This window comes from Antennarius striatus, chromosome 22, assembly GCF_040054535.1.
Source record: "Antennarius striatus isolate MH-2024 chromosome 22, ASM4005453v1, whole genome shotgun sequence".
Lineage (NCBI taxonomy): Eukaryota > Metazoa > Chordata > Actinopteri > Lophiiformes > Antennariidae > Antennarius > Antennarius striatus.
Window position 1 is genome coordinate 13559211 of NC_090797.1, and position 22346 is coordinate 13581556.

At 45.0% G+C, this 22346-nt stretch overlaps 20 non-coding genes across 20 annotated transcripts; all 20 read left to right on the forward strand.

Moving 5' to 3' along the window:
- Nucleotides 1-1354: 1354 nt before the first annotated feature.
- On the forward strand, nt 1355-1437 carry trnal-cag (transfer RNA leucine (anticodon CAG)). Its single transcript has one exon. It is a non-coding gene; the product is annotated as a tRNA-Leu (tRNA).
- Nucleotides 1438-2427: 990 nt separating this feature from the next.
- trnag-gcc (transfer RNA glycine (anticodon GCC)) lies at nt 2428-2498 on the forward strand. Its single transcript has one exon. It is a non-coding gene; the product is annotated as a tRNA-Gly (tRNA).
- A 414-nt stretch (nt 2499-2912) lies between these two features.
- Nucleotides 2913-2995, forward strand: trnal-cag (transfer RNA leucine (anticodon CAG)). Its single transcript has one exon. It is a non-coding gene; the product is annotated as a tRNA-Leu (tRNA).
- A 1474-nt stretch (nt 2996-4469) lies between these two features.
- Nucleotides 4470-4552, forward strand: trnal-cag (transfer RNA leucine (anticodon CAG)). The gene has a single exon. It is a non-coding gene; the product is annotated as a tRNA-Leu (tRNA).
- Nucleotides 4553-6026: 1474 nt separating this feature from the next.
- trnal-cag (transfer RNA leucine (anticodon CAG)) lies at nt 6027-6109 on the forward strand. The gene has a single exon. It is a non-coding gene; the product is annotated as a tRNA-Leu (tRNA).
- Nucleotides 6110-7584: 1475 nt separating this feature from the next.
- trnal-cag (transfer RNA leucine (anticodon CAG)) lies at nt 7585-7667 on the forward strand. The gene has a single exon. It is a non-coding gene; the product is annotated as a tRNA-Leu (tRNA).
- Nucleotides 7668-9142: 1475 nt separating this feature from the next.
- On the forward strand, nt 9143-9225 carry trnal-cag (transfer RNA leucine (anticodon CAG)). Its single transcript has one exon. It is a non-coding gene; the product is annotated as a tRNA-Leu (tRNA).
- A 1475-nt stretch (nt 9226-10700) lies between these two features.
- Nucleotides 10701-10783, forward strand: trnal-cag (transfer RNA leucine (anticodon CAG)). The gene has a single exon. It is a non-coding gene; the product is annotated as a tRNA-Leu (tRNA).
- A 990-nt stretch (nt 10784-11773) lies between these two features.
- On the forward strand, nt 11774-11844 carry trnag-gcc (transfer RNA glycine (anticodon GCC)). Its single transcript has one exon. It is a non-coding gene; the product is annotated as a tRNA-Gly (tRNA).
- A 414-nt stretch (nt 11845-12258) lies between these two features.
- Nucleotides 12259-12341, forward strand: trnal-cag (transfer RNA leucine (anticodon CAG)). Its single transcript has one exon. It is a non-coding gene; the product is annotated as a tRNA-Leu (tRNA).
- Nucleotides 12342-13331: 990 nt separating this feature from the next.
- trnag-gcc (transfer RNA glycine (anticodon GCC)) lies at nt 13332-13402 on the forward strand. Its single transcript has one exon. It is a non-coding gene; the product is annotated as a tRNA-Gly (tRNA).
- A 414-nt stretch (nt 13403-13816) lies between these two features.
- trnal-cag (transfer RNA leucine (anticodon CAG)) lies at nt 13817-13899 on the forward strand. The gene has a single exon. It is a non-coding gene; the product is annotated as a tRNA-Leu (tRNA).
- Nucleotides 13900-14891: 992 nt separating this feature from the next.
- On the forward strand, nt 14892-14962 carry trnag-gcc (transfer RNA glycine (anticodon GCC)). The gene has a single exon. It is a non-coding gene; the product is annotated as a tRNA-Gly (tRNA).
- Nucleotides 14963-15376: 414 nt separating this feature from the next.
- Nucleotides 15377-15459, forward strand: trnal-cag (transfer RNA leucine (anticodon CAG)). Its single transcript has one exon. It is a non-coding gene; the product is annotated as a tRNA-Leu (tRNA).
- A 1475-nt stretch (nt 15460-16934) lies between these two features.
- trnal-cag (transfer RNA leucine (anticodon CAG)) lies at nt 16935-17017 on the forward strand. Its single transcript has one exon. It is a non-coding gene; the product is annotated as a tRNA-Leu (tRNA).
- Nucleotides 17018-18492: 1475 nt separating this feature from the next.
- On the forward strand, nt 18493-18575 carry trnal-cag (transfer RNA leucine (anticodon CAG)). Its single transcript has one exon. It is a non-coding gene; the product is annotated as a tRNA-Leu (tRNA).
- Nucleotides 18576-19565: 990 nt separating this feature from the next.
- On the forward strand, nt 19566-19636 carry trnag-gcc (transfer RNA glycine (anticodon GCC)). Its single transcript has one exon. It is a non-coding gene; the product is annotated as a tRNA-Gly (tRNA).
- Nucleotides 19637-20050: 414 nt separating this feature from the next.
- On the forward strand, nt 20051-20133 carry trnal-aag (transfer RNA leucine (anticodon AAG)). Its single transcript has one exon. It is a non-coding gene; the product is annotated as a tRNA-Leu (tRNA).
- Nucleotides 20134-21132: 999 nt separating this feature from the next.
- Nucleotides 21133-21203, forward strand: trnag-gcc (transfer RNA glycine (anticodon GCC)). Its single transcript has one exon. It is a non-coding gene; the product is annotated as a tRNA-Gly (tRNA).
- Nucleotides 21204-21617: 414 nt separating this feature from the next.
- trnal-cag (transfer RNA leucine (anticodon CAG)) lies at nt 21618-21700 on the forward strand. The gene has a single exon. It is a non-coding gene; the product is annotated as a tRNA-Leu (tRNA).
- Nucleotides 21701-22346: the final 646 nt, after the last annotated feature.

Genomic DNA, 22346 nt, shown 5'->3' on the forward strand with positions numbered 1-22346 from the left:
CAAGTACAGTACATCATGGCAGTAAGAGAGGAGGATGAAGCCATGCACCCATCGTGAGAGGCCTGGGAGACCACGGGCAGCCAATCTAGGGCCTTAACCAGCTCCCTTGCGTTGGGAGTTTTCCAATGAATCTTTTTTGTGAGGCTTTGACTATAGACGACGATGTCCCCGAGGTCTTTGCCACGTTACCCTGATAAACAATATGTTTGAACTATTTGCCACTGCAGTCTTCCGATGCGAGGTGAAGCTACCTGTCTTGATTTCACAAACATTCTGTGTCCCTGGGATGTTATTTTGACCCCCAGTCTTGTGATTACAATGTTTTGCAGTTAATCTAACTTTGACATGCCCAACCGAGTGTTTTTGTCTTTCGCATGTCATTCACAAGATTTGCTCTTTTTTATTCCTGTCACGACAGTGGGCTACGCTACCAGCTCGGCTAGCTATCGGTTACCTCTTGGGTTATCAGCTGTGGCCCCCTTTTTGGATCATCGCCAGACAGTTTTCAGCGCTTTCCATTAGGTCCAAGGCTCTCACCGTCAAAAACACAGCTATTGCATTGTCAAAGTTATGCTATTGTTCCTTTCCTATCGGCTCTGACACTTGTTCGCAATTGCAGAGATAGCAGTCACCAATAGTCAAGCTACATTACAACATCAACGTGAATAACTTCCCAAAGATCTTATTCCAACTAAATGCAGTCAGAGTATTTTACTAAAACGTTGGATTGAGGACTAATCAGGGGATGATCAAACTCCAAAGATTTCAGTCTCTACAGACCATCAATTTCTATGCAAATGGTCATGACTATGTAGTTGTGGACTGATTTAGATGCGTTTTTGATTAGTCCATGTTATCAGGACTTTGAAGCATTGGTGGTTCAGTGGTAGAATTCACGCCTGCCACGCGGGAGGCTAGCGTTCGATTACCGGCCAAAGCAAAAGGCTTTTTGACTTAATGGTGTGGGACTGAAAAATAGCTCAACAAGTTGTAGTCTGAAGAAATGTGTTTGACGTGACCCATACTGGTACTTTAAACTTTGGCTTAGGTTGTCTCAAATTGTGGACGCAGCGCCGAAACCAACTATCCAATACACCCAAGAGAAACATTGAGAGTCTCTCAATATGCATACTTGTCTGTACTGGTCCATCACGTGAAATGCTCCTTTGGAGAAACGGTGTGGTCTTGTGGTGCCATTAGGTGATTGTCATCATGTCTTGCAGCAGAAACCAATGCCGTATGGTGGAACAGTTGAATTTCAGACTGGTGACTTGCATTACAGCTTGAGGATTGTACATTTACATTTACTATCAATGCGTCTTGGTTTGACGTAGGTGAACTTACCCAGCAAGTCGTCAGGATGGCCGAGCGGTCTAAGGCGCTGCGTTCAGGTCGCAGTCTCCCCTGGAGGCGTGGGTTCAAATCCCACTTCTGACAACTGCAGCTTTTCTCCACTGCTCAGAGGTCAAAATTACACACAGCATCATGTGGTTAAGCAGAATAGCTGTCCATTTTCACCCACCTGAGTTTCAGTAAGCCATTGAGTGAACTTGACTTGCAAGTACAGTACATCATGGCAGTAAGAGAGGAGGATGAAGCCATGCACCCATCGTGAGAGGCCTGGGAGACCACGGGCAGCCAATGTAGGGCCTTAACCAGCTCCCTTGCGTTAGGAGTTTTCCAATGAATCTTTTTTGTGAGGCTTTGACTATAGACGACGATGTCCCCGAGGTCTTTGCCACGTTACCCTGATAAACAATATGTTTGAATTATTTGCCACTGCAGTCTTCCGATTAGAGGTGAAGCTACCTGTCTTGATTTCACAAACATTCTGTGTCCCTGGGATGTTATTTTGACCCCCAGTCTTGTGATTACAATGTTTTGCAGTTAATCTAACTTTGACATGCCCAACCGAGTGTTTTTGTCTTTCGCATGTCATTCACAAGATTTGCTCTTTTTTATTCCTGTCACGACAGTGGGCTGCGCTACCAGCTCGGCTAGCTATCGGTTACCTCTTGGGTTATCAGCTGTGGCCCCCTTTTTGGATCATCGCCAGACAGTTTTCAGTGCTTTCCATTAGGTCCAAGGCTCTCACCGTCAAAAACACAGCTATTGTATTGTCAAAGTTATGTTATTGTTCCTTTCCTATCGGCTCTGACACTTTTTCGCAATTGCAGAGATAGCAGTCACCAATAGTCAAGCTACATTACAACGTCAACGTGAATAACGTCCCATACATCTTATTCCAACTAAATGCAGTCAGAGTATTTTACTAAAACTTTGGATTGAGGACTAATCAGGGGATGATCAAACTCCAAAGATTTCAGTCTCTACAGACCATCAATTTCTATGCAAATGGTCATGACTATGTAGTTGTGGACTGATTTGGATGCGTTTTTGATTAGTCCATGTTATCAGGACTTTGAAGCATTGGTGGTTCAGTGGTAGAATTCTCGCCTGCCACGCGGGAGGCCCGGGTTCGATTCCCGGCCAATGCAAAAGGCCTTTTGACTTAATGGTGTGGGACTGAAAAATAGCTCAATAAGTTGTACTCTGAAGAAATGTGTTTGACGTGACCCATACTGGTACTTTAAACTTTGGCTTAGGTTGTCTCAAATTGTGGACGCAGCGCAGAAACCAACTATCCAATACACCCAAGAGAAACATTGGTTGTCTCTCAATATGCATACTTGTCTGTACTGGTCCATCACGTGAAATGCTCCTTTGGAGAAACGGTGTGGTCTTGTGGTGCCATTAGGTGATTGTCATCATGTCTTGCAGCAGAAACCCATGCCGTATGGTGGAACAGTTGAACTTCAGACTGGTGACTTGCATTACAGCTTGAGGATTGCACATATAAATTTACTATTGATGCGTCTTGGTTTGACATAGGTGAACTTACCCAGCTAGTCGTCAGGATGGCCGAGCGGTCTAAGGCGCTGCGTTCAGGTCGCAGTCTCCCCTGGAGGCGTGGGTTCAAATCCCACTTCTGACAACTGCAGCTTTTCTCCACTGCTCACAGGTCAAAATTACACACAGCATCATGTGGTTAAGCAGAATAGCTGTCCATTTTCACCCACCTGAGTTTCAGTAAGCCATTGAGTGAACTTGACTTGCAAGTACAGTACATCATGGCAGTAAGAGAGGAGGATGAAGCCATGCACCCATCGTGAGAGGCCTAGGAGACCACGAGCAGCCAATGTAGGGACTTAACCAGCTCCCTTGCGTTAGGAGTTTTCCAATGAATCTTTTTTGTGAGGCTTTGACTATAGACGACGATGTCCCCGAGGTCTTTGCCACGTTACCCTGATAAACAATATGTTTGAACTATTTGCCACTGCAGTCTTCCGATGAGAGGTGAAGCTACCTGTCTTGATTTCACAAACATTCTGTGTCCCTGGGATGTTATTTTGACCCCCAGTCTTGTGATGACAATGTTTTGCAGTTAATCTAACTTTGACATGCCCAACCGAGTGTTTTTGTCTTTCGCATGTCATTCACAAGATTTGCTCTTTTTTATTCCTGTCACGACAGTGGGCTGCGCTACCAGCTCGGCTAGCTATCGGTTACCTCCTGGATTATTAGCTGTGGTCCCCTTTTTGAATCATCGCCACACAGTTTTCAGTGCTTTCCATTAGGTCCAAGGCTCTCACCGTCAAAAACACAGCTATTGCATTGTCAAAGTTATGTTATTGTTCCTTTCCTATAGGCTCTGACACTTGTTTGCAATTGCAGAGATAGCAGTCACCGATAGTCAAGCTACATTACAACGTCAACGTGAATAACGTCCCAAACATCTTATTCCAACTAAATACAGTCAGAGTATTTTACTAAAAATTTGGATTGAGGACTAATCAGGGGATGATCAAACTCCAAAGATTTTAGTCTCTACAGACCATCAATTTCTATGCAAATGGTCATGACTATGTAGTTGTGGACTGATTTGGGTGCATTTTTGATTAGTCCATGTTATCAGGACTTTGAAGCATTGGTGGTTCAGTGGTAGATTTCTCGCCTGCCACGCGGGAGGCCAGGGTTCGATTCCCGGCCAATGCAAAAGGCCTTTTGACTTAATCGTGTGGGACTGAAAAATAGCTCAACAAGTTGTATTCTGAAGAAATGTGTTTGACGTGACCCATACTGGTACTTTAAACTTTGGCTTAGGTTGTCTCAAATTGTGGACTCACGCCGAAACCAACTATCCTATAAACCCAAGAGAAACATTGAGAGTCTGTCAATATGCATACTTGTCTGTACTGGTCCATCACGTGAAATGCTCCTTTGGAGAAACGGTGTGGTCTTGTGGTGCCATTAGGTGATTGTCATCGTCTCTTGCAGCAGAAACCCATGTCGTATGATGGAACAGTTGAATTTCAGACTGGTGACTTGCATTACAGCTTGAGGATTGTACATTTAAATTTACTATCGATGCGTCTTGGTTTGACGTAGGTGAACTTACACAGCAAGTCGTCAGGATGGCCGAGCGGTCTAAGGCGCTGCGTTCAGGTCGCAGTCTCCCCTGGAGGCGTGGGTTCAAATCCCACTTCTGACAACTGCAGCTTTTCTCCACTGCTCACAGGTCAAAATTAGACACAGCATCATGTGGTTAAGAAGAATAGCTGTCCATTTTCACCCACCTGAGTTTCAGTAAGCCATTGAGTGAACTTGACTTGCAAGTACAGTACATCATGGCAGTAAGAGAGGAGGATGAAGCCATGCACCCATCGTGAGAGGCCTGGGAGACCACGGGCAGCCAATGTAGGGCCTTAATCAGCTCCCTTGCGTTGGGAGTTTTCCAATGAATCGTTTTTGTGAGGCTTTTACTATAAACGACAATGTCCCCGAGGTCTTTGCCATGTTACCCTGATAAACAATATGTTTGAATTATTTGCCAGTGCAGTCTTCCGATGAGAGGTGAAGCTACCTGTCTTGATTTCACAAACATTCTGTGTCCCTGGGATGTTATTTTGACCCCCAGTCTTGTGATTACAATGTTTTGCAGTTAATCTAACTTTGACATGCCCAACCGAGTGTTTTTGTCTTTCGCGTGTCATTCACAAGATTTGCTCTTTTTTATTCCTGTCACGACAGTGGGCTGCGCTACCAGCTCGGCTAGCTATCGGTTACCTCCTGGGTTATCAGCTGTGGCCCCCTTTTTGGATCATCGCCAGACAGTTTTCAGTGCTTTCCATTAGGTCCAAGGCTCTCACCGTCAAAAACACAGCTATTGCATTGTCAAAGTTATGTTATTGTTCCTTTCCTATAGGCTCTGACACTTGTTTGCAATTGCAGAGATAGCAGTCACCGATAGTCAAGCTACATTACAACGTCAACGTGAATAACGTCCCAAACATCTTATTCCAACTAAATACAGTCAGAGTATTTTACTAAAAATTTGGATTGAGGACTAATCAGGGGATGATCAAACTCCAAAGATTTTAGTCTCTACAGACCATCAATTTCTATGCAAATGGTCATGACTATGTAGTTGTTGACTGATTTGGGTGCATTTTTGATTAGTCCATGTTATCAGGACTTTGAAGCATTGGTGGTTCAGTGGTAGATTTCTCGCCTGCCACGCGGGAGGCCAGGGTTCGATTCCCGGCCAATGCAAAAGGCCTTTTGACTTAATCGTGTGGGACTGAAAAATAGCTCAACAAGTTGTATTCTGAAGAAATGTGTTTGACGTGACCCATACTGGTACTTTAAACTTTGGCTTAGGTTGTCTCAAATTGTGGACTCACGCCGAAACCAACTATCCTATAAACCCAAGAGAAACATTGAGAGTCTGTCAATATGCATACTTGTCTGTACTGGTCCATCACGTGAAATGCTCCTTTGGAGAAACGGTGTGGTCTTGTGGTGCCATTAGGTGATTGTCATCGTCTCTTGCAGCAGAAACCCATGTCGTATGATGGAACAGTTGAATTTCAGACTGGTGACTTGCATTACAGCTTGAGGATTGTACATTTAAATTTACTATCGATGCGTCTTGGTTTGACGTAGGTGAACTTACACAGCAAGTCGTCAGGATGGCCGAGCGGTCTAAGGCGCTGCGTTCAGGTCGCAGTCTCCCCTGGAGGCGTGGGTTCAAATCCCACTTCTGACAACTGCAGCTTTTCTCCACTGCTCACAGGTCAAAATTAGACACAGCATCATGTGGTTAAGAAGAATAGCTGTCCATTTTCACCCACCTGAGTTTCAGTAAGCCATTGAGTGAACTTGACTTGCAAGTACAGTACATCATGGCAGTAAGAGAGGAGGATGAAGCCATGCACCCATCGTGAGAGGCCTGGGAGACCACGGGCAGCCAATGTAGGGCCTTAATCAGCTCCCTTGCGTTGGGAGTTTTCCAATGAATCGTTTTTGTGAGGCTTTTACTATAAACGACAATGTCCCCGAGGTCTTTGCCATGTTACCCTGATAAACAATATGTTTGAATTATTTGCCAGTGCAGTCTTCCGATGAGAGGTGAAGCTACCTGTCTTGATTTCACAAACATTCTGTGTCCCTGGGATGTTATTTTGACCCCCAGTCTTGTGATTACAATGTTTTGCAGTTAATCTAACTTTGACATGCCCAACCGAGTGTTTTTGTCTTTCGCGTGTCATTCACAAGATTTGCTCTTTTTTATTCCTGTCACGACAGTGGGCTGCGCTACCAGCTCGGCTAGCTATCGGTTACCTCCTGGGTTATCAGCTGTGGCCCCCTTTTTGGATCATCGCCAGACAGTTTTCAGTGCTTTCCATTAGGTCCAAGGCTCTCACCGTCAAAAACACAGCTATTGCATTGTCAAAGTTATGTTATTGTTCCTTTCCTATCGGCTCTGACACTCGTTTGCAATTGCAGAGATAGCAGTCACCAATCATCAAGCTGCATTACAACGTCAACGTGAATAACGTCCCAAACATCTTATTCCAACTAAATGCAGTCAGAGTATTTTACTAAAACTTTGGATTGAGGACTAATCAGGTGATGATCAAACTCCAAAGATTTCAGTCTCTACAGACCATCAATTTCTATGCAAATGGTCATGACTATGTAGTTGTGGACTGATTTGGATGCGTTTTTGATTAGTCCATGTTATCAGGACTTTGAAGCATTGGTGGTTCAGTGGTAGAATTCTCGCCTGCCACGTGGGAGGCCCAGGTTCGATTCCCGGCCAATGCAAAAGGCCTTTTGACTTAATGGTGTGGGACTCAAAAATAGCTCAACAAGTTGTACTCTGAAGAAATGTGTTTGACGTGACCCATACTGGTACTTTAAACTTTGGCTTAGGTTGTCTCAAATTGTGGACGCAGTGCCGAAACCAACTATCCAATACACCCAAGAGAAACATTGAGAGTCTCTCAATATGCATACTTGTCTGTACTGGTCCATCACGTGAAATGCTCCTTTGGAGAAACGGTGTGGTCTTGTGGTGCCATTAGGTGATTGTCATCATCTCTTGCAGCAGAAACCCATGCTGTATGATGGAACAGTTGAATTTCAGACTGGTGACTTGCATTACAGCTTGAGGATTGTACATTTAAATTTACTATCGATGCGTCTTGGTTTGACGTCGGTGAACTTACCCAGCAAGTCGTCAGGATGGCCGAGCGGTCTAAGGCGCTGCGTTCAGGTCGCAGTCTCCCCTGGAGGCGTGGGTTCAAATCCCACTTCTGACAACTGCAGCTTTTCTCCACTGCTCACAGGTCAAAATTACACACAGCATCATGTGGTTAAGCAGAATAGCTGTCCATTTTCACCCACCTGAGTTTCAGTAAGCCATTGAGTGAACTTGACTTGCAAGTACAGTACATCATGGCAGTAAGAGAGGAGGATGAAGCCATGCACCCATCGTGAGAGGCCTGGGAGACCACGGGCAGCCAATGTAGGGCCTTAATCAGCTCCCTTGCGTTGGGAGTTTTCCAAACAATCTTTTTTGTGAGGCTTTGACTATAGACGACGATGTCCCCGAGGTCTTTGCCACGTTACCCTGATAAACAATATGTTTGAACTATTTGCCACTGCAGTCTTCCGATGAGAGGTGAAGCTACCTGTCTTTATTTCACAAACATTTTGTGTCCCTGGGATGTTATTTTGACCCCCAGTCTTGTGATTACAATGTTTTGCAGTTAATTTAACTTTGACATGCCCAACCGAGTGTTTTTGTCTTTCGCGTGTCATTCACAAGATTTGCTCTTTTTTATTCCTGTCACGACAGTGGGCTGCGCTACCAGCTCGGCTAGCTATCGGTTACCTCCTGGGTTATCAGCTGTGGCCCCCTTTTTGGATCATCGCCAGACAGTTTTCAGTGCTTTCCATTAGGTCCAAGGCTCTCACCGTCAAAAACACAGCTATTGCATTGTCAAAGTTATGTTATTGTTCCTTTCCTATCGGCTCTGACACTCGTTTGCAATTGCAGAGATAGCAGTCACCAATAATCAAGCTGCATTACAACGTCAACGTGAATAACGTCCCAAACATCGTATTCCAACTAAATGCAGTCAGAGTATTTTACTAAAACTTTGGATTGAGGACTAATCAGGTGATGATCAAACTCCAAAGATTTCAGTCTCTACAGACCATCAATTTCTATGCAAATGGTCATGACTATGTAGTTGTGGACTGATTTGGATGCGTTTTTGATTAGTCCATGTTATCAGGACTTTGAAGCATTGGTGGTTCAGTGGTAGAATTCTCGCCTGCCACGCGGGAGGCCGAGGTTCGATTCCCGGCCAATGCAAAAGGCCTTTTGACTTAATGGTGTGGGACTGAAAAATAGCTCAACAAGTTGTACTCTGAAGAAATGTGTTTGACGTGACCCATACTGGTACTTTAAACTTTGGCTTAGGTTGTCTCAAATTGTGGACGCAGCGCCGAAACCAACTTTCCAATACACCCAAGAGAAACATTGAGAGTCTCTCAATATGCATACTTGTCTGTACTGGTCCATCACGTGAAATGCTCCTTTGGAGAAACGGTGTGGTCTTGTGGTGCCATTAGGTGATTGTCATCATCTCTTGCAGCAGAAACCCATGCCGTATGGTGGAACAGTTGAATTTCAGACTGGTGACTTGCATTACAGCTTGAGGATTGTACATTTAAATTTACTATCGATGCGTCTTGGTTTGACGTCGGTGAACTTACCCAGCAAGTCGTCAGGATGGCCGAGCGGTCTAAGGCGCTGCGTTCAGGTCGCAGTCTCCCCTGGAGGCGTGGGTTCAAATCCCACTTCTGACAACTGCAGCTTTTCTCCACTGCTCACAGGTCAAAATTACACACAGCATCATGTGGTTAAGCAGAATAGCTGTCCATTTTCACCCACCTGAGTTTCAGTAAGCCATTGAGTGAACTTGACTTGCAAGTACAGTACATCATGGCAGTAAGAGAGGAGGATGAAGCCATGCACCCATCGTGAGAGGCCTGGGAGACCACGGGCAGCCAATGTAGGGCCTTAATCAGCTCCCTTGCGTTGGGAGTTTTCCAATGAATCGTTTTTGTGAGGCTTTGACTATAGATGACAATGTCCCCGAGGTCTTTGCCATGTTACCCTGATAAACAATATGTTTGAATTATTTGCCACTGCAGTCTTCCGATGAGAGGTGAAGCTACCTGTCTTGATTTCACAAACATTCTGTGTCCCTGGGATGTTATTTTGACCCCCAGTCTTGTGATTACAATGTTTTGCAGTTAATTTAACTTTGACATGCCCAACCGAGTGTTTTTGTCTTTCGCGTGTCATTCACAAGATTTGCTCTTTTTTATTCCTGTCACGACAGTGGGCTGCGCTACCAGCTCGGCTAGCTATCGGTTACCTCCTGGGTTATCAGCTGTGGCCCCCTTTTTGGATCATCGCCAGACAGTTTTCAGTGCTTTCCATTAGGTCCAAGGCTCTCACCGTCAAAAACACAGCTATTGCATTGTCAAAGTTATGTTATTGTTCCTTTCCTATCGGCTCTGACACTCGTTTGCAATTGCAGAGATAGCAGTCACCAATAATCAAGCTGCATTACAACGTCAACGTGAATAACGTCCCAAACATCGTATTCCAACTAAATGCAGTCAGAGTATTTTACTAAAACTTTGGATTGAGGACTAATCAGGTGATGATCAAACTCCAAAGATTTCAGTCTCTACAGACCATCAATTTCTATGCAAATGGTCATGACTATGTAGTTGTGGACTGATTTGGATGCGTTTTTGATTAGTCCATGTTATCAGGACTTTGAAGCATTGGTGGTTCAGTGGTAGAATTCTCGCCTGCCACGCGGGAGGCCGAGGTTCGATTCCCGGCCAATGCAAAAGGCCTTTTGACTTAATGGTGTGGGACTGAAAAATAGCTCAACAAGTTGTACTCTGAAGAAATGTGTTTGACGTGACCCATACTGGTACTTTAAACTTTGGCTTAGGTTGTCTCAAATTGTGGACGCAGCGCCGAAACCAACTTTCCAATACACCCAAGAGAAACATTGAGAGTCTCTCAATATGCATACTTGTCTGTACTGGTCCATCACGTGAAATGCTCCTTTGGAGAAACGGTGTGGTCTTGTGGTGCCATTAGGTGATTGTCATCATCTCTTGCAGCAGAAACCCATGCCGTATGGTGGAACAGTTGAATTTCAGACTGGTGACTTGCATTACAGCTTGAGGATTGTACATTTAAATTTACTATCGATGCGTCTTGGTTTGACGTCGGTGAACTTACCCAGCAAGTCGTCAGGATGGCCGAGCGGTCTAAGGCGCTGCGTTCAGGTCGCAGTCTCCCCTGGAGGCGTGGGTTCAAATCCCACTTCTGACAACTGCAGCTTTTCTCCACTGCTCACAGGTCAAAATTACACACAGCATCATGTGGTTAAGCAGAATAGCTGTCCATTTTCACCCACCTGAGTTTCAGTAAGCCATTGAGTGAACTTGACTTGCAAGTACAGTACATCATGGCAGTAAGAGAGGAGGATGAAGCCATGCACCCATCGTGAGAGGCCTGGGAGACCACGGGCAGCCAATGTAGGGCCTTAATCAGCTCCCTTGCGTTGGGAGTTTTCCAATGAATCGTTTTTGTGAGGCTTTGACTATAGATGACAATGTCCCCGAGGTCTTTGCCATGTTACCCTGATAAACAATATGTTTGAATTATTTGCCACTGCAGTCTTCCGATGAGAGGTGAAGCTACCTGTCTTGATTTCACAAACATTCTGTGTCCCTGGGATGTTATTTTGACCCCCAGTCTTGTGATTACAATGTTTTGCAGTTAATTTAACTTTGACATGCCCAACCGAGTGTTTTTGTCTTTCGCGTGTCATTCACAAGATTTGCTCTTTTTTATTCCTGTCACGACAGTGGGCTGCGCTACCAGCTCGGCTAGCTATCGGTTACCTCCTGGGTTATCAGCTGTGGCCCCCTTTTTGGATCATCGCCAGACAGTTTTCAGTGCTTTCCATTAGGTCCAAGGCTCTCACCGTCAAAAACACAGCTATTGCATTGTCAAAGTTATGTTATTGTTCCTTTCCTATCGGCTCTGACACTCGTTTGCAATTGCAGAGATAGCAGTCACCAATCATCAAGCTGCATTACAACGTCAACGTGAATAACGTCCCAAACATCTTATTCCAACTAAATGCAGTCAGAGTATTTTACTAAAACTTTGGATTGAGGACTAATCAGGTGATGATCAAACTCCAAAGATTTCAGTCTCTACAGACCATCAATTTCTATGCAAATGGTCATGACTATGTAGTTGTGGACTGATTTGGATGCGTTTTTGATTAGTCCATGTTATCAGGACTTTGAAGCATTGGTGGTTCAGTGGTAGAATTCTCGCCTGCCACGCGGGAGGCCCAGGTTCGATTCCCGGCCAATGCAAAAGGCCTTTTGACTTAATGGTGTGGGACTGAAAAATAGCTCAACAAGTTGTACTCTGAAGAAATGTGTTTGACGTGACCCATACTGGTACTTTAAACTTTGGCTTAGGTTGTCTCAAATTGTGGACGCAGCGCCGAAACCAACTTTCCAATACACCCAAGAGAAACATTGAGAGTCTCTCAATATGCATACTTGTCTGTACTGGTCCATCACGTGAAATGCTCCTTTGGAGAAACGGTGTGGTCTTGTGGTGCCATTAGGTGATTGTCATCATCTCTTGCAGCAGAAACCCATGCCGTATGGTGGAACAGTTGAATTTCAGACTGGTGACTTGCATTACAGCTTGAGGATTGTACATTTAAATTTACTATCGATGCGTCTTGGTTTGACGTCGGTGAACTTACCCAGCAAGTCGTCAGGATGGCCGAGCGGTCTAAGGCGCTGCGTTCAGGTCGCAGTCTCCCCTGGAGGCGTGGGTTCAAATCCCACTTCTGACAACTGCAGCTTTTCTCCACTGCTCACAGGTCAAAATTACACACAGCATCATGTGGTTAAGCAGAATAGCTGTCCATTTTCACCCACCTGAGTTTCAGTAAGCCATTGAGTGAACTTGACTTGCAAGTACAGTACATCATGGCAGTAAGAGAGGAGGATGAAGCCATGCACCCATCGTGAGAGGCCTGGGAGACCACGGGCAGCCAATGTAGGGCCTTAATCAGCTCCCTTGCGTTGGGAGTTTTCCAATGAATCGTTTTTGTGAGGCTTTGACTATAGACGACGATGTCCCCGAGGTCTTTGCCATGTTACCCTGATAAACAATATGTTTGAATTATTTGCCACTGCAGTCTTCCGATGAGAGGTGAAGCTACCTGTCTTGATTTCACAAACATTCTGTGTCCCTGGGATGTTATTTTGACCCCCAGTCTTGTGATTACAATGTTTTGCAGTTAATCTAACTTTGACATGCCCAACCGAGTGTTTTTGTCTTTCGCGTGTCATTCACAAGATTTGCTCTTTTTTATTCCTGTCACGACAGTGGGCTGCGCTACCAGCTCGGCTAGCTATCGGTTACCTCCTGGGTTATCAGCTGTGGCCCCCTTTTTGGATCATCGCCAGACAGTTTTCAGTGCTTTCCATTAGGTCCAAGGCTCTCACCGTCAAAAACACAGCTATTGCATTGTCAAAGTTATGTTATTGTTCCTTTCCTATCGGCTCTGACACTCGTTTGCAATTGCAGAGATAGCAGTCACCAATCATCAAGCTGCATTACAACGTCAACGTGAATAACGTCCCAAACATCTTATTCCAACTAAATGCAGTCAGAGTATTTTACTAAAACTTTGGATTGAGGACTAATCAGGTGATGATCAAACTCCAAAGATTTCAGTCTCTACAGACCATCAATTTCTATGCAAATGGTCATGACTATGTAGTTGTGGACTGATTTGGATGCGTTTTTGATTAGTCCATGTTATCAGGACTTTGAAGCATTGGTGGTTCAGTGGTAGAATTCTCGCCTGCCACGCGGGAGGCCCAGGTTCGATTCCCGGCCAATGCAAAAGGCCTTTTGACTTAATGGTGTGGGACTGAAAAATAGCTCAACAAGTTGTACTCTGAAGAAATGTGTTTGACGTGACCCATACTGGTACTTTAAACTTTGGCTTAGGTTGTCTCAAATTGTGGACGCAGTGCCGAAACCAACTATCCAATACACCCAAGAGAAACATTGAGAGTCTCTCAATATGCATACTTGTCTGTACTGGTCCATCACGTGAAATGCTCCTTTGGAGAAACGGTGTGGTCTTGTGGTGCCATTAGGTGATTGTCATCATCTCTTGCAGCAGAAACCCATGCTGTATGATGGAACAGTTGAATTTCAGACTGGTGACTTGCATTACAGCTTGAGGATTGTACATTTAAATTTACTATCGATGCGTCTTGGTTTGACGTCGGTGAACTTACCCAGCAAGTCGTCAGGATGGCCGAGCGGTCTAAGGCGCTGCGTTCAGGTCGCAGTCTCCCCTGGAGGCGTGGGTTCAAATCCCACTTCTGACAACTGCAGCTTTTCTCCACTGCTCACAGGTCAAAATTACACACAGCATCATGTGGTTAAGCAGAATAGCTGTCCATTTTCACCCACCTGAGTTTCAGTAAGCCATTGAGTGAACTTGACTTGCAAGTACAGTACATCATGGCAGTAAGAGAGGAGGATGAAGCCATGCACCCATCGTGAGAGGCCTGGGAGACCACGGGCAGCCAATGTAGGGCCTTAATCAGCTCCCTTGCGTTGGGAGTTTTCCAATGAATCTTTTTTGTGAGGCTTTGACTATAGACGACGATGTCCCCGAGGTCTTTGCCATGTTACCCTGATAAACAATATGTTTGAATTATTTGCCACTGCAGTCTTCCGATGAGAGGTGAAGCTACCTGTCTTGATTTCACAAACATTCTGTGTCCCTGGGATGTTATTTTGACCCCCAGTCTTGTGATTACAATGTTTTGCAGTTAATCTAACTTTGACATGCCCAACCGAGTGTTTTTGTCTTTCGCGTGTCATTCACAAGATTTGCTCTTTTTTATTCCTGTCACGACAGTGGGCTGCGCTACCAGCTCGGCTAGCTATCGGTTACCTCCTGGGTTATCAGCTGTGGCCCCCCGTTTTTGGATCATCGCCAGACAGTTTTCAGTGCTTTCCATTAGGTCCAAGGCTCTCACCGTCAAAAACACAGCTATTGCATTGTCAAAGTTATGTTATTGTTCCTTTCCTATCGGCTCTGACACTCGTTTGCAATTGCAGAGATAGCAGTCACCAATCATCAAGCTGCATTACAACGTCAACGTGAATAACGTCCCAAACATCTTATTCCAACTAAATGCAGTCAGAGTATTTTACTAAAACTTTGGATTGAGGACTAATCAGGTGATGATCAAACTCCAAAGATTTCAGTCTCTACAGACCATCAATTTCTATGCAAATGGTCATGACTATGTAGTTGTGGACTGATTTGGATGCGTTTTTGATTAGTCCATGTTATCAGGACTTTGAAGCATTGGTGGTTCAGTGGTAGAATTCTCGCCTGCCACGCGGGAGGCCCAGGTTCGATTCCCGGCCAATGCAAAAGGCCTTTTGACTTAATGGTGTGGGACTCAAAAATAGCTCAACAAGTTGTACTCTGAAGAAATGTGTTTGACGTGACCCATACTGGTACTTTAAACTTTGGCTTAGGTTGTCTCAAATTGTGGACGCAGTGCCGAAACCAACTATCCAATACACCCAAGAGAAACATTGAGAGTCTCTCAATATGCATACTTGTCTGTACTGGTCCATCACGTGAAATGCTCCTTTGGAGAAACGGTGTGGTCTTGTGGTGCCATTAGGTGATTGTCATCATCTCTTGCAGCAGAAACCCATGCTGTATGATGGAACAGTTGAATTTCAGACTGGTGACTTGCATTACAGCTTGAGGATTGTACATTTAAATTTACTATCGATGCGTCTTGGTTTGACGTCGGTGAACTTACCCAGCAAGTCGTCAGGATGGCCGAGCGGTCTAAGGCGCTGCGTTCAGGTCGCAGTCTCCCCTGGAGGCGTGGGTTCAAATCCCACTTCTGACAACTGCAGCTTTTCTCCACTGCTCACAGGTCAAAATTACACACAGCATCATGTGGTTAAGCAGAATAGCTGTCCATTTTCACCCACCTGAGTTTCAGTAAGCCATTGAGTGAACTTGACTTGCAAGTACAGTACATCATGGCAGTAAGAGAGGAGGATGAAGCCATGCACCCATCGTGAGAGGCCTGGGAGACCACGGGCAGCCAATGTAGGGCCTTAATCAGCTCCCTTGCGTTGGGAGTTTTCCAATGAATCGTTTTTGTGAGGCTTTGACTATAGATGACAATGTCCCCGAGGTCTTTGCCATGTTACCCTGATAAACAATATGTTTGAATTATTTGCCACTGCAGTCTTCCGATGAGAGGTGAAGCTACCTGTCTTGATTTCACAAACATTCTGTGTCCCTGGGATGTTATTTTGACCCCCAGTCTTGTGATTACAATGTTTTGCAGTTAATCTAACTTTGACATGCCCAACCGAGTGTTTTTGTCTTTCGCGTGTCATTCACAAGATTTGCTCTTTTTTATTCCTGTCACGACAGTGGGCTGCGCTACCAGCTCGGCTAGCTATCGGTTACCTCCTGGGTTATCAGCTGTGGCCCCCTTTTGGGATCATCGCCAGACAGTTTTCAGTGCTTTCCATTAGGTCCAAGGCTCTCACCGTCAAAAACACAGCTATTGCATTGTCAAAGTTATGTTATTGTTCCTTTCCTATCGGCTCTGACACTCGTTTGCAATTGCAGAGATAGCAGTCACCAATAATCAAGCTGCATTACAACGTCAACGTGAATAACGTCCCAAACATCTTTTTCCAACTAAATGCAGTCAGAGTATTTTACTAAAACTTTGGATTGAGGACTAATCAGGTGATGATCAAACTCCAAAGATTTCAGTCTCTACAGACCATCAATTTCTATGCAAATGGTCATGACTATGTAGTTGTGGACTGATTTGGATGCATTTTTGATTAGTCCATGTTATCAGGACTTTGAAGCATTGGTGGTTCAGTGGTAGAATTCTCGCCTGCCACGCGGGAGGCCGAGGTTCGATTCCCGGCCAATGCAAAAGGCCTTTTGACTTAATGGTGTGGGACTGAAAAATAGCTCAACAAGTTGTACTCTGAAGAAATGTGTTTGACGTGACCCATACTGGTACTTTAAACTTTGGCTTAGGTTGTCTCAAATTGTGGACGCAGCGCCGAAACCAACTTTCCAATACACCCAAGAGAAACATTGAGAGTCTCTCAATATGCATACTTGTCTGTACTGGTCCATCACGTGAAATGCTCCTCTGGAGAAACGGTGTGGTCTTGTGGTGCCATTAGGTGATTGTCATCATCTCTTGCAGCAGAAACCCATGCCGTATGGTGGAACAGTTGAATTTCAGACTGGTGACTTGCATTACAGCTTGAGGATTGTACATTTAAATTTACTATCGATGCGTCTTGGTTTGACGTCGGTGAACTTACCCAGCAAGTCGTCAGGATGGCCGAGCGGTCTAAGGCGCTGCGTTCAGGTCGCAGTCTCCCCTGGAGGCGTGGGTTCAAATCCCACTTCTGACAACTGCAGCTTTTCTCCACTGCTCACAGGTCAAAATTACACACAGCATCATGTGGTTAAGCAGAATAGCTGTCCATTTTCACCCACCTGAGTTTCAGTAAGCCATTGAGTGAACTTGACTTGCAAGTACAGTACATCATGGCAGTAAGAGAGGAGGATGAAGCCATGCACCCATCGTGAGAGGCCTGGGAGACCACGGGCAGCCAATGTAGGGCCTTAATCAGCTCCCTTGCGTTGGGAGTTTTCCAATGAATCGTTTTTGTGAGGCTTTGACTATAGATGACAATGTCCCCGAGGTCTTTGCCATGTTACCCTGATAAACAATATGTTTGAATTATTTGCCACTGCAGTCTTCCGATGAGAGGTGAAGCTACCTGTCTTGATTTCACAAACATTCTGTGTCCCTGGGATGTTATTTTGACCCCCAGTCTTGTGATTACAATGTTTTGCAGTTAATCTAACTTTGACATGCCCAACCGAGTGTTTTTGTCTTTCGCGTGTCATTCACAAGATTTGCTCTTTTTTATTCCTGTCACGACAGTGGGCTGCGCTACCAGCTCGGCTAGCTATCGGTTACCTCCTGGGTTATCAGCTGTGGCCCCCTTTTGGGATCATCGCCAGACAGTTTTCAGTGCTTTCCATTAGGTCCAAGGCTCTCACCGTCAAAAACACAGCTATTGCATTGTCAAAGTTATGTTATTGTTCCTTTCCTATCGGCTCTGACACTCGTTTGCAATTGCAGAGATAGCAGTCACCAATAATCAAGCTGCATTACAACGTCAACGTGAATAACGTCCCAAACATCGTATTCCAACTAAATGCAGTCAGAGTATTTTACTAAAACTTTGGATTGAGGACTAATCAGGTGATGATCAAACTCCAAAGATTTCAGTCTCTACAGACCATCAATTTCTATGCAAATGGTCATGACTATGTAGTTGTGGACTGATTTGGATGCGTTTTTGATTAGTCCATGTTATCAGGACTTTGAAGCATTGGTGGTTCAGTGGTAGAATTCTCGCCTGCCACGCGGGAGGCCGAGGTTCGATTCCCGGCCAATGCAAAAGGCCTTTTGACTTAATGGTGTGGGACTGAAAAATAGCTCAACAAGTTGTACTCTGAAGAAATGTGTTTGACGTGACCCATACTGGTACTTTAAACTTTGGCTTAGGTTGTCTCAAATTGTGGACGCAGCGCCGAAACCAACTTTCCAATACACCCAAGAGAAACATTGAGAGTCTCTCAATATGCATACTTGTCTGTACTGGTCCATCACGTGAAATGCTCCTTTGGAGAAACGGTGTGGTCTTGTGGTGCCATTAGGTGATTGTCATCATCTCTTGCAGCAGAAACCCATGCCGTATGATGGAACAGTTGAATTTCAGACTGGTGACTTGCATTACAGCTTGAGGATTGTACATTTAAATTTACTATCGATGCGTCTTGGTTTGACGTAGGTGAACTTACACAGCAAGTCGTCAGGATGGCCGAGCGGTCTAAGGCGCTGCGTTCAGGTCGCAGTCTCCCCTGGAGGCGTGGGTTCAAATCCCACTTCTGACAACTGCAGCTTTTCTCCACTGCTCACAGGTCAAAATTACACACAGCATCATGTGGTTAAGCAGAATAGCTGTCCATTTTCACCCACCTGAGTTTCAGTAGGCCATTGAGTGAACTTGACTTGCAAGTACAGTACATCATGGCAGTAAGAGAGGAGGATGAAGCCATGCACCCATCGTGAGAGGGCTGGGAGACCACGGGCAGCCAATGTAGGGCCTTAACCAGCTCCCTTGCGTTGGGAGTTTTCCAATGAATCTTTTTTGTGAGGCTTTGACTATAGACGACGATGTCCCCGAGGTCTTTGCCACGTTACCCTGATAAACAATATGTTTGAACTATTTGCCACTGCAGTCTTCCGATGAGAGGTGAAGCTACCTGTCTTGATTTCACAAACATTCTGTGTCCCTGGGATGTTATTTTGACCCCCAGTCTTGTGATTACAATGTTTTGCAGTTAATCTGACTTTGACATGCCCAACCGAGTGTTTTTGTCTTTCGCATGTCATTCACAAGATTTGCTCTTTTTTATTCCTGTCACGACAGTGGGCTGCGCTACCAGCTCGGCTAGCTATCGGTTACCTCCTGGTTTATCAACTGTGGTCCCCTTGTTGGATCATCGCCAGACAGTTTTCAGTGCTTTCCATTAGGTCCAAGGCTCTCACCGTCAAAAACACAGCTATTGCATTGTCAAAGTTATGTTATTGTTCCTTTCCTATCGGCTCTGACACTTATTTGCAATTGCAGAGATAGCAGTCACCAATAGTCAAGCTACATTACAACGTCAACATGAATAACGTCCCAAACATCTTATTCCAACTAAATGAAGTCACAGTATTTTACTAAAACTTTGGATTGAGGACTAATCAGGTGATGATCAAACTCCAAAGATTTCAGTCTCTACAGACCATCAATTTCTATGCAAATGGTCATGACTATGTAGTTGTGGACTGATTTGGATGCGTTTTTAATTAGTCCATGTTATCAGGACTTTGAAGCATTGGTGGTTCAGTGGTAGAATTCTCACCTGCCACGCGGGAGGCCCGGGTTCGATTCCCGGCCAATGCAAAAGGCCTTTTGACTTAATGGTGTGGGACTGAAAAATAGCTCAACAAGTTGTACTCTGAAGAAATGTGTTTGACGTGACCCATACTGGTACTTTAAACTTTGGCTTAGGTTGTCTCAAATTGTGGACGCAGCGCCGAAACCAACTATCCAATACACCCAAGAGAAACATTGAGAGTCTCTCAATATGCATACTTGTCTGTACTGGTCCATCACGTGAAATGCTCCTTTGGAGAAACGGAGTGGTCTTGTGGTGCCATTAGGTGATTGTCATCATCTCTTGCAGCAGAAACCCATGCCGTATGGTGGAACAGTTGAATTTCAGACTGGTGACTTGCATTACAGCTTGAGGATTGTGCATTTAAATTTACTATCAATGCGTCTTGGTTTGTCGTAGGTGAACTTACCCTGCAAGTCGTCAGGATGGCCGAGCGGTCTAAGGCGCTGCGTTAAGGTCGCAGTCTCCCCTGGAGGCGTGGGTTCAAATCCCACTTCTGACAACTGCAGCTTTTCTCCACTGCTCACAGGTCAAAATTACACACAGCATCATGTGGTTAAGCAGAATAGCTGTCCATTTTCACCCACCTGGGTTTCAGTAAGCCATAGAGCCAACCATTGAGTGAACTTGACTTGCAAGTACAGTACATCATGGCAGTAAGAGAGGAGGATGAAGCCATGCACCCATCGTGAGAGGGCTGGGAGACCACGGGCAGCCAATGTAGGGCCTTAACCAGCTCCCTTGCGTTGGGAGTTTTCCAATGAATCTTTTTTGTGAGGCTTTGACTATAGACGACGATGTCCCCGAGGTCTTTGCCACGTTACCCTGATAAACAATATGTTTGAACTATTTGCCACTGCAGTCTTCCGATGAGAGGTGAAGCTACCTGTCTTGATTTCACAAACATTCTGTGTCCCTGGGATGTTATTTTGACCCCCAGTCTTGTGATTACAATGTTTTGCAGTTAATCTAACTTTGACATGCCCAACCGAGTGTTTTTGTCTTTCGCATGTCATTCACAAGATTTGCTCTTTTTTATTCCTGTCACGACAGTGGGCTGCGCTACCAGCTCGGCTAGCTATCGGTTACCTCCTGGTTTATCAACTGTGGTCCCCTTGTTGGATCATCGCCAGACAGTTTTCAGTGCTTTCCATTAGGTCCAAGGCTCTCACCGTCAAAAACACAGCTATTGCATTGTCAAAGTTATGTTATTGTTCCTTTCCTATCGGCTCTGACACTTATTTGCAATTGCAGAGATAGCAGTCACCAATAGTCAAGCTACATTACGTCAACATGAATAACGTCCCAAACATCTTATTCCAACTAAATGAAGTCACAGTATTTTACTAAAACTTTGGATTGAGGACTAATCAGGTGATGATCAAACTCCAAAGATTTCAGTCTCTACAGACCATCAATTTCTATGCAAATGGTCATGACTATGTAGTTGTGGACTGATTTGGATGCGTTTTTAATTAGTCCATGTTATCAGGACTTTGAAGCATTGGTGGTTCAGTGGTAGAATTCTCGCCTGCCACGCGGGAGGCCCGGGTTCGATTCCCGGCCAATGCAAAAGGCCTTTTGACTTAATGGTGTGGGACTGAAAAATAGCTCAACAAGTTGTACTCTGAAGAAATCTGTTTGACGTGACCCATACTGGTACTTTAAACTTTGGCTTAGGTTGTCTCAAATTGTGGACGCAGCGCCGAAACCACCTATCCAATACACCCAAGAGAAACATTGAGAGTCTCTCAATATGCATACTCGTCTGTACTGGTCCATCACGTGAAATGCTCCTTTGGAGAAACGGTGTGGTCTTGTGGTGCCATTAGGTGATTGTCATCATCTCTTGCAGCAGAAACCCATGCCGTATGGTGGAACAGTTGAATTTCAGACTGGTGACTTGCATTACAGCTTGAGGATTGTACATTTAAATTTACTATCGATGCGTCTTGGTTTGACGTAGGTGAACTTACACAGCAAGTCGTCAGGATGGCCGAGCGGTCTAAGGCGCTGCGTTCAGGTCGCAGTCTCCCCTGGAGGCGTGGGTTCAAATCCCACTTCTGACAACTGCAGCTTTTCTCCACTGCTCACAGGTCAAAATTACACACAGCATCATGTGGTTAAGCAGAATAGCTGTCCATTTTCACCCACCTGAGTTTCAGTAGGCCATTGAGTGAACTTGACTTGCAAGTACAGTACATCATGGCAGTAAGAGAGGAGGATGAAGCCATGCACCCATCGTGAGAGGCCTGGGAAACCACGGGCAGCGAATGTAGGGCCTTAATCAGCTCCCTTGCGTTGGGAGTTTTCCAATGAATCTTTTTTGTGAGGCTTTGACTATAGACGACGATGTCCCCGAGGTCTTTGCCACGTTACCCTGATAAACAATATGTTTGAACTATTTGCCACTGCAGTCTTCCGATGAGAGGTGAAGCTACCTGTCTTGATTTCACAAACAATCTGTGTCCCTGGGATGTTATTTTGACCCCCAATCTTGTGATTACAATGTTTTGCAGTTAATCTAACTTTGACATGCCCAACCGAGTGTTTTTGTCTTTCGCATGTCATTCACAAGATTTGCTCTTTTTTATTCCTGTCACGACAGCGGGCTGCGCTACCAGCTCGGCTAGCTATCGGTTACCTCCTGGGTCATCAGCTGTGGTCCCCTTTTTGGATCATCGCCAGACAGTTTTCAGTGCTTTCCATTAGGTC